We start from the raw sequence: 13,840 nt of genomic DNA, 5'->3' as shown, positions 1-13,840 counted from the left end.
GAAAAATCTGAAAGTGAAATCAAGAAAACACTCCCATTTACCATTGCAACAAAAAGAATAAAATACCTAGGAATAAACCTACCTAAGGAGTCAAAAGACCTGTATGCAGAAAATTATAAGACACTGATGAAAGAAATTAAAGATGATACAAATAGATGGAGAGATATACCATGTTCTTGGATTGGAAGAATCAACATTGTGAAAATGACTCTACTACCCAAAGCAATCTACAGATTCAATGCAATCCCTATGAAACTACCACTGGCATTTTTCACAGAACTAGAACAAAAAATTTCACAATTTGTATGGAAACACAAAAGACCCCGAATAGCCAAAGCAATCTTGAGAACGAAAAATGGAGCTGGAGGAATCAGGGTTCCTGACTTCAGACTATACTACAAAGCTACAGTAATCAAGACAGTATGGTACTGGCACAAAAACAGAAATATAGATCAATGGAACAGGATAGAAAGCCCAGAGATAAACCCATGCACATATGGTCACCTTATCTTTGACAAAGGAGGCAGAAATGTACAGTGGAGAAAGGACAGCCTATTCAATAAGTGGTGCTGGGAAAACTGGACAGCTACATGTAAAAGTATGAGATTAGATCACTCCCTAACACCATACACAAAAATAAGCTCAAAATGGATTAAAGACCTAAATGTAAGGCCAGAAACTATCAAACTCTTAGAGGAAAACATAGGCAGAACACTCTATGACATAAATCACAGCAAGGTCCTTTTTGACCCACCTCCTAGAGAAATGGAAATAAAAACAAAAGTAAACAAATGGGACCTAATGAAACTTAAAAGCTTTTGCGCAGCAAAGGAAACCATAAAGAAGACCAAAAGACAACCCTCAGAATGGGAAAAAATATTTGCAAATGAAGCAACTGACAAAGGATTAATCTCCAAAATTTATAAGCAGCTCATGCAGCTTAATAACAAAAAAACAAACAACCCAATCCAAAAATGGGCAGAAGACCTAAATAGACATTTCTCCAAAGAAGATATACAGAGTGCCAACAAACACATGAAAGAATGCTCAACATCATTAATCATTAGAGAAATGCAAATCAAAACTACAGTGAGATATCATCTCACACCAGTCAGAATGGCCATCATCAAAAAATCTAGAAACAATAAATGCTGGAGAGGGTGTGGAGAAAAGGGAACCCTCTTACACTGTTGGTGGGAATGTAAATTGGTACAGCCACTGTGGAGAACAGTATGGAGGTTCCTTAAAAAGCTACAAATAGAACTACCATATGACCCAGCAATCCCACTACTTGGCATATACCCTGAGAAAACCATAATTCAAAAAGAGTCATGTACCAAAATGTTCATTGCAGCTCTATTTACAATAGCCCAGAGATGGAAACAACCTAAGTGTCCATCATCGGATGAATTGATAAAGAAGATGTGGCACATATATACAATGGAATATTACTCAGCCATAAAAAGAGACGAAATTGAGCTATTTGTAATGAGGTGGATAGACCTAGAGTCTGTCATACAGAGTGAAGTAAGTCATAAAGAGAGAGACAAATACTGTATGCTAACACATATATATGGAATTTAAGAAAAAGAAAATGTCATGAAAAACCTAGGGGTGAAACAGGAATAAAGACACAGACTTACTAGAGAATGGACTTGAGGCTATGGGGAGGGGGAAGGGTAAACGGTGACAAAGCGATAAAGAGGCATGGACATATATACACTACCAAACGTAAGGTAGATAGCTAGTGGGAAGCAGCCGCATAGCACAGGGAGATCAGCTCGGTGCTTTGTGACCGCCTGGAGGGGTGGGATAGGGAGGGTGGGAGGGAGGGAGACGCAAGCGGGAAGAGATATGGGAATATATGTATATATATAACTGATTCATTTTGTTGTGAAGCTGAAACTAACATACCATTGTAAAGCAATTATACTCCAATAAAGATGTTAAAAAAAAAAAAAGAACTTAATACAAACTATCATGTACTCTCTTAGGAACTAAGATCTCTGAATGAGTAGATTTCAAATTTTGGGGGACAGGAAGCAACACTTTGGGGAATGGGTTATTAAAAGTAGTGAAGGAAGGAATCTCTTCCACTTCCACCCTTTGATTCCTGAATTTGTTGTGTTTTGGCTATGGAATTAAAAAGTACCACACTCTAGTCATTGGTCCATTACATATATACCACTTTCACTTAATAACAGTGTTGATGTCCATAGATTTCATTATGGTTTGTGGATTATATATCATTCAGTTCATGATGGGTAACTCAGGTTGTGTGACCACCTGGTACCCCGTTATTCAGTCATTAAGTATTTATCTTGGCAAGTAGCAAGCAGGAACCAGAGGTCTATACAACATCCTTGATGGCCACAGACTTCAGCACCATGACACCAGCTGGGTCAAAAGGCCTAAGTGATAGAGTAGCTTGCACTGCAGCCTGGCCTGCTTCAGACCTTGCTTTGCTTCAGGACTCACCCAAATGTCAGGTACTAAGTTAATGAGTGAGAAGAACACACTCATAATGGTATATCCTGCTTTTAAAATTCAAAGAGATGATTGTGCCTCTTTCTTAATGGTAGGAAAATTATCCTTTACTTCGGAAAGAATATCCCAACAAGCCCCACACATCTGAACTCTTAGAAACTTTTCTAAAGAAACAGAGCCCTGAATTTTCATGGTGTTCATTTCCCACACTCGGGACATATTTGTCTTATTTAGGCTTCTAGGATTTCTGTCTTGCACTGCTCCTCAGGCCCAGTCAATATAATGAGTGATCTATGTGATGTCAGGAGGGTCAAGGTTCTCCACAGTCTATTACAACTAAGAGGAGAAGGGTTGATAGGACCCTCTCCCCACCAGGTGAAAAAAATTGCCTCTGGTTGTCCTTGTTGTTTATATGGAGGAAGAAAAGCAATATGATCAATATGTATATCAGCTGTCAAGGGCTGTTTACTTTGCTTCAATAAATACACCACATCCTGAGCTCTAAATGAAGTTACACCTAATTGCATATATGATAGTCCATAGTCATTCTCTAGAATCGACTTGCCCAACAGGGCAGTTGAATGAGAACATGACAGGAATCATCACCCCTCCAACGTTCAAGTTCAAGTGCAATCTAAATTGAATAAGAATCCCATAATTCACAGCCTAACAAAGTTGAAAATGTTGATTGCTTTTGTTTCCAAAACAAAAGTAGTTGTGGCACGCGGGCTTAGTTGCTCCATGGCATGTGGGATCTTCCTGGACCAGGGATCGAACGAGTGTCCCCTGCATTAGCAGGTGGTTCTTAACCACTGAGCCACCAGGGAAGTCCCAGCATGTCTCTTAAATAAGATTACAAAGGGCTTTGACCAGGACCCAGATTAAAAAAATAATTTTACATTGTAGCCTAGCATACATAAACATATATACATATACACATGTATATAATTAAAACAAACATTTTATGAAATAATATTTACATTTATTACCTGTGATGCTATCTGGTATTTTGTATTCAGTTCCATCCCCTTCCACTGTGAATGCTGACTATGACCCAGAAAACAGCCTTCATAATGCAGTTTTAAAACATTTTTCAAACTACTGGTCTACATCTTCACAAATACTATTACATTTTCATTCATGAACCCATTTCTCTTCTTCACTTCTCTCTTTGCCCAGTTTATATTATGCAGTCTATCTTTCTAATGATTCTCTTGCATCCTCTTCACTCTGTTACTTCTCCTTCTTACCATAATAGTTGTCATCATCAGTTAGATCCAACTCTTTACTTACCCCACACCTGCACTTGAGTAGAGGAATGTGACAGGAGAAATCACACAACTAAGCTAAAGGGTCTAAGGACAAAGTTCTTAGTGCTACCTAGATATCTTCCTAAATTCCTTTGTCTATTCACTCCCCAACTCTCCTAATAGGTTATTTCATGTTTTCTCCCCTTTTCTGGACATATTGCTTTCTATTTCAAGATCAGTTGGTATAAATTCCTTGTTATTTCACTGATAAAATAAAAGGAACAAAAAGAGAATGTCAAGATGCTTCCACTCTCAAATCAATGACCCTACCTGCATGCACTATGCCATTCCTTCTTTCATAAATCATAATGTCAAACATCTCTACCCAAGCACTCAACTTCATATCCCCCAGCAGTTGTCACTTTTTACCTGCATCTCAATTTGTACCTCTCTGCTGCATCATTTCCAGAGTTATAAAAATATGCTCTAATATATCCCACCTTAATAGAAAACTGCCTTGACCCCGTATTCTACCCCAGCTACTACACATTTCTGTGATTCCTATTACAGCAAAACCCTAGCTACCATTGCCACTTCATCTCCTCCCAATATTTCTTAAATCAACCACAAGCAGGCTTTCATCATCACCACCACCTCTCCACAAAAATTCTATGTCAGTTTCAATATGACTTCTCAGGTCTCATCTTCTTCAGTCTATCAGCCAACCATTTATAGACACAGTGGCTGATTTTTTTCACTTGGCCTCCAGAATACCATTTTCTTTGCCCTTTCATATCACATCCTAAGTTTTGTTAGACACATATCTGAATACTTACCCATCTCTCAGCCCTCTAAGCATTCATTTGCCCTAGGTCTTAGCTTTACACATCTCTTTTTTTATAAATATTTTTGATTATGTCATTCAGTCCCATGAATTTTAATAATATTACTTTGGTAATGATTCTCAAATGTACATCTTGAGCACCAATTTCTACCCTCAGCTTCACTCTCAAATATATAAAACTGGTTACTTGACATCTCCACTTCACTCCATTCTATCAAGCCTCTCAAACTTAATATTTCCTACACTGAACTCTTTAATCATCTCAAACTTGCCTCTCTCCTAGTGTTTCCAGTCTCAGAAATGGAAACAGCTTTTTTCTAGTCATTCAGGCCCAAGTCCTTGACTTTGTTTTTTACACTCACATTCACTCACACTGGTTATTACACCTTTGAGTAAATCATATCTGCTCTTTTTTCTAAATATTTCCAGAATCTGTTTATTTTTAATTCTCTTGCAACCAAATGTTTTAAGACACCATCAGGAGAAGCTTCAAGATGGCGGAAGAGTAAGACGCGGAGATCACCTTCCTCCCCACAAATACATCAGAAATACATCTACACGTGGAACAACTCCTACAGAACACCTACTGAACGCTGGCAGAAGACCTCAGACCTCCCAAAAGGCAAGAAACTCCCCACGTACCTGGGTAGGGCAGAAGAAAAAAAGAATAAACAGAGACAAAAGGATAGGGATGGACCTGCACCAGTGGGAAGGAGCTATGAAGGAGGAAAGGTTTCCACACACTAGGAAGCCTCTTCACGTGTGGAGACTGCGGGTGGCGGAGGGGCGAGCTGCGGAGCCGCGGAGGAGAGCACGGCAACGGGTGCGGAGGGCAAAGCGGAGAGAATCCCGCATAGAGGATCAGGGCCGACCGGCACTCACCAGCCCGAGAGGCTTGTCTGCTCCCCTGCCGGGGCAGGCAGGGCTGGGAGCTGAGGCTCGGGCTTCGGAGGTCGGATCCCAGGGAGAGGACTGGGGTTGGCGGCATGAACACAGCCTGCCGGAGGCTAGTGCGCCACGGCTAGCCGGGAGGGAGTCTGGGAAAAAGTCTGGAGCTGCCGAAGAGGCAAGAGACCATTGTTTCCGGGTGCGCGAGGAGAGGGGATTCAGAGAACTGCTTAAAGGAGCTCCAGAGACAGGCACGAGCAGCAGCTATCAGCACGGACCCCAGAGACGGGCATGGGACGCTAAGGGCTGCTGCTGCACCCACGAAGAAGCCTGTGTGCGAGCACAGGTCACTGTCCACACCTCCCCTCCCAGGAGCCTGTGCAGCCCGCCACTGCCAGGGTCCCGTGATCCAGGGAAAACTTAGCCGGGAGAACGCATATGGCGCACCTCAGGCTGGTGCAACGTCATGCCAGCCTCTGCCGCTGCAGGTTCGCCCCGCATCCGTACCCCTCCCTCCCCCCCGGCTTGAGTGAGCCAGAGCCCCCGAAGCAGCTACTCCTTTAACCTCGTCCTGTCTGAACGAAGAACAGACGCCCTCAGGCGACCTACATGCAGAGGTGGGGCCAAATCCAAAGCTGAACCCCGGGAGCTGTGTGAACAAAGAAGAGAAAGGGAAATCTCTCCAAGCAGCCTCACGAGCAGTGGATTAAAGCTGCACAATCAACATGATGTACCCTGCATCTGTGGAATACCGGAATAGACAACGAATCATCCCAAATTGAAGAGGTGGAGTTTGGGAGCGACGATATATATATTTTTTTATCCCTTTTTCTCTTTTTGTGAGTGTGTATGTGTATGCCTCTGTGTGTAATTTTGTCGGTATAGCTTTGCTTTTACCATTTGTCCTAGGATTCTGTCTGTCCATTTTTTTTATTACTTAAAAGTATTTTTTCTTAATAATTATTTTTCATTTTAATAACTTCATTTTATTTTATTTTATCTTCTTTCTTTCTTTCTTTTCACCCTTTTATTCTGAGCCATGTGGAGGACAGGCTCTTGCTGCCCCAGCCAGGTGTCACGTCTGTGCCACTGAGGTGGGAGAGCCAAGTTCAGGACACTGGTGCGCAAGAGACCTCCCAGCTACATGTAATATCAAATGGCGAAAATCTCCCAGAGATCTCCATCTCAACAACAAGACTCAGCTCCATTCAACAACTAGCAAGCTATACTGCTGGACACCCTATGCCAAACAATTATCAAGACAGGAACACAAACCCATCCATTAGCACAGAGGCTGCCTAAAATCATAATAACGCCACAGACACCCCAAAACATACCACCAGACGTGGATCTACCCTCCAGAAAGACAATATCCAGCCTCATCCAACAGAACACAGGCACTGTTCCCATACACCAGGAAACCTACACAACCCACTGAACCAACCTTAGCCACTGGGGACAGACATCAAAAACAACAGAAACTATGAACTTGCAACCTGCGAAAAGGAGACCCCAAACACAGTAAGTTAAGCAAAATGAGATGACAGAGAAACACACAGCAGATGAAGAAGCAAGGCAAAAACCCACCAGACCTAACAAATGAAGAGGAAATAGGCAGTCTACCGGAAAAAGAATTCAGAATAATGATAGTAAAGATCATCCAAAATCTTGGAAATAGAATAGAGAAAATGCAAGAGACATTTAACAAGGACCTAGGAGAACTAAAGAGCAAACCAACAGTGATGAACAACACAATAAATGAAATTAAAAATTCACTAGAAGGGAACAATAGCAGAATAACTGAGGCAGAAGAACGAATAAGTAACCTGGAAGATAAAATAATGGAAATAACTACTGCAGAGCAGAATAAAGAAAAAAGAATGAAAAGAATTGAGGACAGTCTCAGAGACTTCTGGGACAACATTAAATGCACCAACATTCCAATTATAGGGGTCCAAGACGAAGAAGAGAAAAAGAAAGGGACTGAGAAGATATTTGAAGAGATTATAGATGAAAACTTCCCTAATATGGGAAAGGAAATAGTTAATCAAGTCCAGGAAGCACACAGAGTCCCATACGGGATAAATCCAAGGAGAAACACACCAAGACACATATTAATCAAACTATCAAAAATTAAATACAAAGAACAAATATTATGAGCAGCAAGGGAAAAACAACAAATAACACATAAGGGAATCCCTATAAGGTTAACCGGTGATCTTTCAGCAGAAACTCTGTAAGCCAGAAGGGAGTGGCAGGACATATTTAAAGTGATGAAAGAGAAAAATCTACAACAAAGATTACTCTACCCAGCAAGGATGTCATTCAGATTTGATGGAGAAATTAAAAACTTTACAGACAAGCAAATGCTAAGAGAATTCAGCACCACCAAACCAGCTTTATAACAAATACTAAAGGAACTTCTCTAGGCAGAAAACACAACAGAAGGAAAATACCTATAATAATAAACCCAAAACAATTAAGAAAATTGTAATAGGAACATACATATCGATAATTACCTTAAATGTAAATGGATTAAATGCTCCAACCAGAAGACATAGATTGGCTGAATGGATACAAAAGAAGACCCGTATATATGCTGTTTACAAAGGACCCACTTCAGACCTAGGGACACATACAGACAAAGTGAGGGGATAGAAAAAGATATTCAATACCAATGGAAATCAAAAGAAAGCTGGAGTAGCAATTCTCATATCAGACAAAATAGACTTTAAAACAAAGACTATTACAAGAGACAAAGAAGTACACTACATAATGATCAAGGGATCAATCCAAGAAGATATAACAATTGTAAATATTTATGCACAGAACATAGGAGCACCTCCATACATAAGTCAAATGCTAACAACCATAAAAGGGGAAATCGGCAGTAACACAATCATAGTAGGGGACTTTAACACCCCACTTTCACCAATGGACAGATCATCCAAAATGAAAATAAATAAGGAAACACAAGCTTTAAATGACACATTAAACAAGATGGACTTAATTGATATTCATAGCACATTCCATCCAAAAAGAACAGAATACACATTCTTCTCAAGGGCTCATGGAACATTCTCCAGGATAGATCATATCTTGGGTGACAAATCAAGCCATGGTAAATTTAAGAAAATTGAAATTGTATCAAGTATCTTTTCCGACCACAACGCTATGAGACTAGACATCAATTACAGGAAAAAATTTCTAAGAAATACAAACACATGGCAGCTAAGCAACACACTGCTTAATAACCAAGAGATCACTGAATAAATCAAAGAGGAAATTAAAAAGTACCTAGAAACAAAGGCCAATGAAAACACGACGACCCAAAACCTATGGGATGCAGCAAAAGCAGTTCTAAGAGAGAAGTTTATAGCAATACAATCCTACCGTAAGAAACAAGAACCATCTCCAATAAACAACCTAACCTTACACCTAAAGCAATTAGAAAAAGAAGAACAAAAAACCCCAAAGTTAGTAGAAGGAAAGAAATCATAAATATCAGATCAGAAATAAATGAAAAAGAAATGAAGGAAACGATAGCAAAGATCAATAAAACTAAAAGCTGGTTCTTTGAGAAGATAAACAAAATTGATAAATCTTTAGCCAGACTTACCAAGAAAAAATAGGGAGAAGACCCAAATCAATAGAAATAGAAATGATAAAAGGAGAAGTAACAACTGACACTGCAGAAATACAAGGGATGATGAGAGATTACTACAAGCAAATATAGGCCAATAAAATGGACAACCTGGAAGAAATGGACAAATTCTTAGAAATTCACAACATCCCTAGACTGAACCAGGAAGAAATAGAAAATATGAACAGACCAATCACAAGCAATGAACTTGAAACTGTGATTAAAAATCTTCCAACAAACAAAAGCCCAGGACCAGATGGCTTCACAGGCGAATTCTATCAAGCATTTAGAGAAGAGCTAATACCTATCTTTCTCAAACTCTTCCAAAATATAGCACAAGGAGGAATATTCTCAAACTCATTCTACGAGACCACCATCACCCTGATACCAAAACCAGACAAAGATGTCATAAAGAAAGAAAACTACAGGCCAATATCACTCTTGAACATAGATTTAAAAATCCTCAACAACATACTAGCAAAGAGAGCCCAAAAGCACCTTAAAAGTATCATACACTAGGGCTTCCCTGGTGGCACAGTGGTTGAGAGTCTGCCTGCCTATGCAGGGGATACGGGTTCGTGCCCTGGTCCAGGAAGATCCCACATGCCACAGAGCGGCTAGGCCCGTGAGCCATGGCCACTGAGCTGGCGCGTCTGAAGCCTGTGCTCTGCAACGGGAGAGGCCACAACAGTGAGAGGCCCGTGTACTGCCAAAAAAAAATTTTTAAATGTATCATACACTATGATCAAGTGGGGTTTATCCCAGGAATGCAAGGATTCTTCAATATATGCAAGTCAATCAACGTGATACATCATATTAACAAACTGAAAGGGAAAAACCATATGATCATCTCAATAGATGCAGAGAAAGCTTTAGACGAAATTCAACACCCGTTTATGATAAAAACCTCCAGAAAGTAAACATAGAGGGAACTTTCCTAAACATAATAAAGGCCATATATGACAAACCCACAGCCAACGTTGTTCTCAATGGTGAAAAACTGAAACCATTTCCACTAATATCAGGAACAAGACAAGGTTGCCCACTCCTCTCACCACTATTATTCAACATAGTTTTGGAAGTTTTAGCCACAGCAATCAGAGAAGAAAAAGAAATAAAAGGAATCCAAATTGGAAAAGAAGAAATAAAGCTGTCACTGTTTGCAGATGACGTGACACTATACATAGAGAATCCTAAAGATGCTACCAGAAAAATACTAGACCTAATCAATGAATTTGGTAACGTAGCAGGATACAAAATTAATGCACAGAAATCTCTTGCATTCCTATACACTAATGATGAAAATCCTGAAAGTGAATTTAAGAAAACACTCCCATTTACCATTGCAACAAAAAGAATAAAGTATCTAGGAATACACCTACCTAAGGAGACAAAAGACCTATATGCAGAAAATTATAAGACACTGATGAAAGAAATTAAAGATGATACAAATAGATGGAGAGATATACCATGTTCTTGGATTGGAAGAATCAACATTGTGAAAATGACTCTACTACCCAAAGCAATCTATAGATTCAATGCAATCCCTATGAAACTACCACTGGCATTTTTCACAGAACTAGAACAAAAAATTTCACAATATTTCTGGAAACACAAAAGACCCCGAATAGCCAAGGCAATATTGAGAAAGAAAAAAGGAGCTGGCAAAGCAGGCTCTCTGACTTCAGACTATACTACAAAGCTACAGTGATCAAGACAGTATGGTACTGGCACAAAAACAGAAATATAGATCAATGGAACAGGATAGAAAACCCAGAGATAAACCCATGCACATATGGTCACCTTATCTTTGATAATGGAGGCAAGAATATACAGTGGAGAAAAGACAGCCTCTTCAATAAGTGGTGCTGGGAAAACTGGACAGCTACATGTAAAAGAATGAAATTAGAACACTCCCTAACACCATACACAAAAATAAAGTCAAAATGGATTAAAGACCTAAATGTAAGGCCAGACACTATCAAACTCTTAGAGGAAAACATAGGCAGAACACTCTGTAACATAAATCACAGCAAGATCCTTTTTGACCTACCTCCTAGAGAAATGGAAATAAAAACAAAAATAAACAAATGGGACCTAGTGAAACTTAAAAGCTTTTGCACAGCAAAGGAAACCATAAACAAGATGAAAAGACAACCCTCAGAATGGGAGAAAATATTTGCAAATGAAGCAACTGACAAAGGATTAATCTTCAAAATTTACCAGGAGCTCATGCAGCTCAATATCAAAAAGAAAACAACCCAATCCAAAAATGGGCAGAAGACCTAAATAGACATTTCTCCAAGGATGATATATAGATTGCCAACAGACACATGAAAGAGTGCTTAACATCATTAATCATTAGAGAAATGCGAATCAAAACTACAATTAGGTATCATCTCACACCAGTCAGAATGGCCATCATCAGAAATCTACAAACAATTAATACTGGAGAAGATGTGGAGAAAAGAGAACCCTCTTGCACTGTTGTTGGGAATGTAAATTGATACAGCCAATGTGGAGAACAGTATGGAGGTTCCTTAAGAAACTAAAAATAGAATTGCCATACGATCCAGCAATCCCACTACTGCACATATACCCTGAGAAAACCATAATTCAAAAAGAGTCATGTACCACAATGTTCATTCCAGCTCTATTTACAATAGCCAGGACACTGAGCAACCTAAGTGTTCATTGACATGAATGGATAAAAAAGATGTGGCACATATATACAATGGAATATTACTCAATCATAAAAAGGAACGAAACTGAGTTATTTGTAGTGAGGTGGATGGATCTAGAGACTGTCATACATAGTGAAGTAAGTCAGGAAGAGAAAAACAAATAATGTATGCTAACACATATATATGGAATCTGAAAAAAAAAAAGAAAATGGTCATGAAGAACCTAGGGGCCAGACGGGAATAAAGATGCAGACCTACTAGAGAACAGACTTGAGGATATGGAGAGGGGGAAGGGGAAGCTGTGACAAAGTGAGAGAGTGGCATGGACATATATACACTACCAAATGTAAAATAGATAGCTAGTGGGAAGCAGCTGCATAACACAGGGAGATCAGCTCCATGCTTTTTGACCACCTAGAGGGGTGGGAGAGGGAGGTTGGGAGGGAGGGAGATGCAAGAGGGAAGAGATATGGGGATATTTGTATATGTATAGCTGATTCACTTTGTTATAAAGCAGAAACTAACACACCACTGTAAAGCAATTATACTCCAATAAAGATGTTAAAAAAAAAAAAGACACCATCATTTCTTACCTGGACTCTTGAAATAATATATATATCCTATTTCCATGGCTTTCTTTTTTGAATTTTTTCTTCCTGTCTTATTAAGATCTAATTGACATACAGCATTGTGTAAGTTTAAGGTGTATAGGATAATGATTTGACTTACGTACAACACAAAATGATTACCACAAGTTTACTAAGATTCTGTCATCTCATATAAATATAAAATTAAAGGAATAGAAAAAATTTTCCTTGTGGTGAGAACTCTTAGGATTTACTCTCTTAACAAATTCTATATATAACATACAACAGTGTTAATTATATTTATCATGCTGTAATTATATTCCTAATACTTATTTATCTTGTAACTGAAAGTTTATAATTTTTGACTACTTTCCTCCAATTTTCCCTTCCCTCACCTCCTGCCTCTGGTAACCACAAATCTGATCTCTTTTTCTATGAGTTTGTTTTTGAAGTATAATTGACCTACAACACTATGTTAGTTCCTGTTACACAACACTGTGTTTCAATATTTCTATACATTTCAAAATGATCATCATGATAAGTCTAGTAATCATAGGTCATGATAAAGACGTTACATATTTATTGACTATATTCCCCATACTGTATGTTTCATACCCGTGATTCATTTATTTTACAACTGAGAGTTTGTACTTCTAAATCTCCCTCACCTATTAATTTCGTCTTCCTGTCCCCGTCCCCTCTGACAACCACCTGTTTGTTCTCTGTATCTGTAACTCTGCTTCTGTTTTATGTTTGTTCATTTGTTTTGTTTTTTTAGATTTCACATATATGTGAAATCATACAGTATTTGTCTTTCTCTGTCTGATTTACTTCACATAGCATGATACACTTAAGGCCCATTCATGTTGTCACAGATGGGAGGATTTCATTCTTTTCTTAGGGCTGAGTAGTATTCCATTGTTATTGTTGTCTTTTTAATAATAGCCATTCTGACAGGTGTGAGGTGATATCTCACTGTGGTTTTGATTTGCATTTCCCTGATGATTAGTGATGTTGATCATGTTTTTGTGTGCTGTTAGCTATCATTATGTCTTCTTTAGAAAAATGTCTATTCAGGTACTCTGCCCATTTTTTAATTAGGTTTTTTTTATGTTGAGATGTATGAGTTATTTGTATATTTTACATATTAACCTCTTATTGGATATATCATTTGCAAATGTCTTCCCCTATTCAGTAGGTGGCCTTTTCATTTTCTTGATAGTTTCCTTCACTGTGCAAAAGCTTTTGAGTTTGATGTAGTCCCATGTGTTTATTTTTGCTTTTGTTTTCCTTGCTTGAGGAGGCACATTCCCCCAAAATATTTCTAAGACCAATGTCAAAAAACGTACTACCTATATTTACTCCCTGAAGTTTTATATTTTCTGGTCTTACATTTAAGTCTTTAAGCCATTTCGAATTTATTTTTGTGCATGGTGTGAGAGAGTAGTCCAGTTTGA

The sequence above is a fragment of the Tursiops truncatus genome, chromosome 2 (genome assembly GCF_011762595.2).
Source record: "Tursiops truncatus isolate mTurTru1 chromosome 2, mTurTru1.mat.Y, whole genome shotgun sequence".
Classification (NCBI taxonomy): Eukaryota; Metazoa; Chordata; class Mammalia; order Artiodactyla; family Delphinidae; genus Tursiops; species Tursiops truncatus.
Note: the sequence above shows the minus strand (reverse complement) of the source record.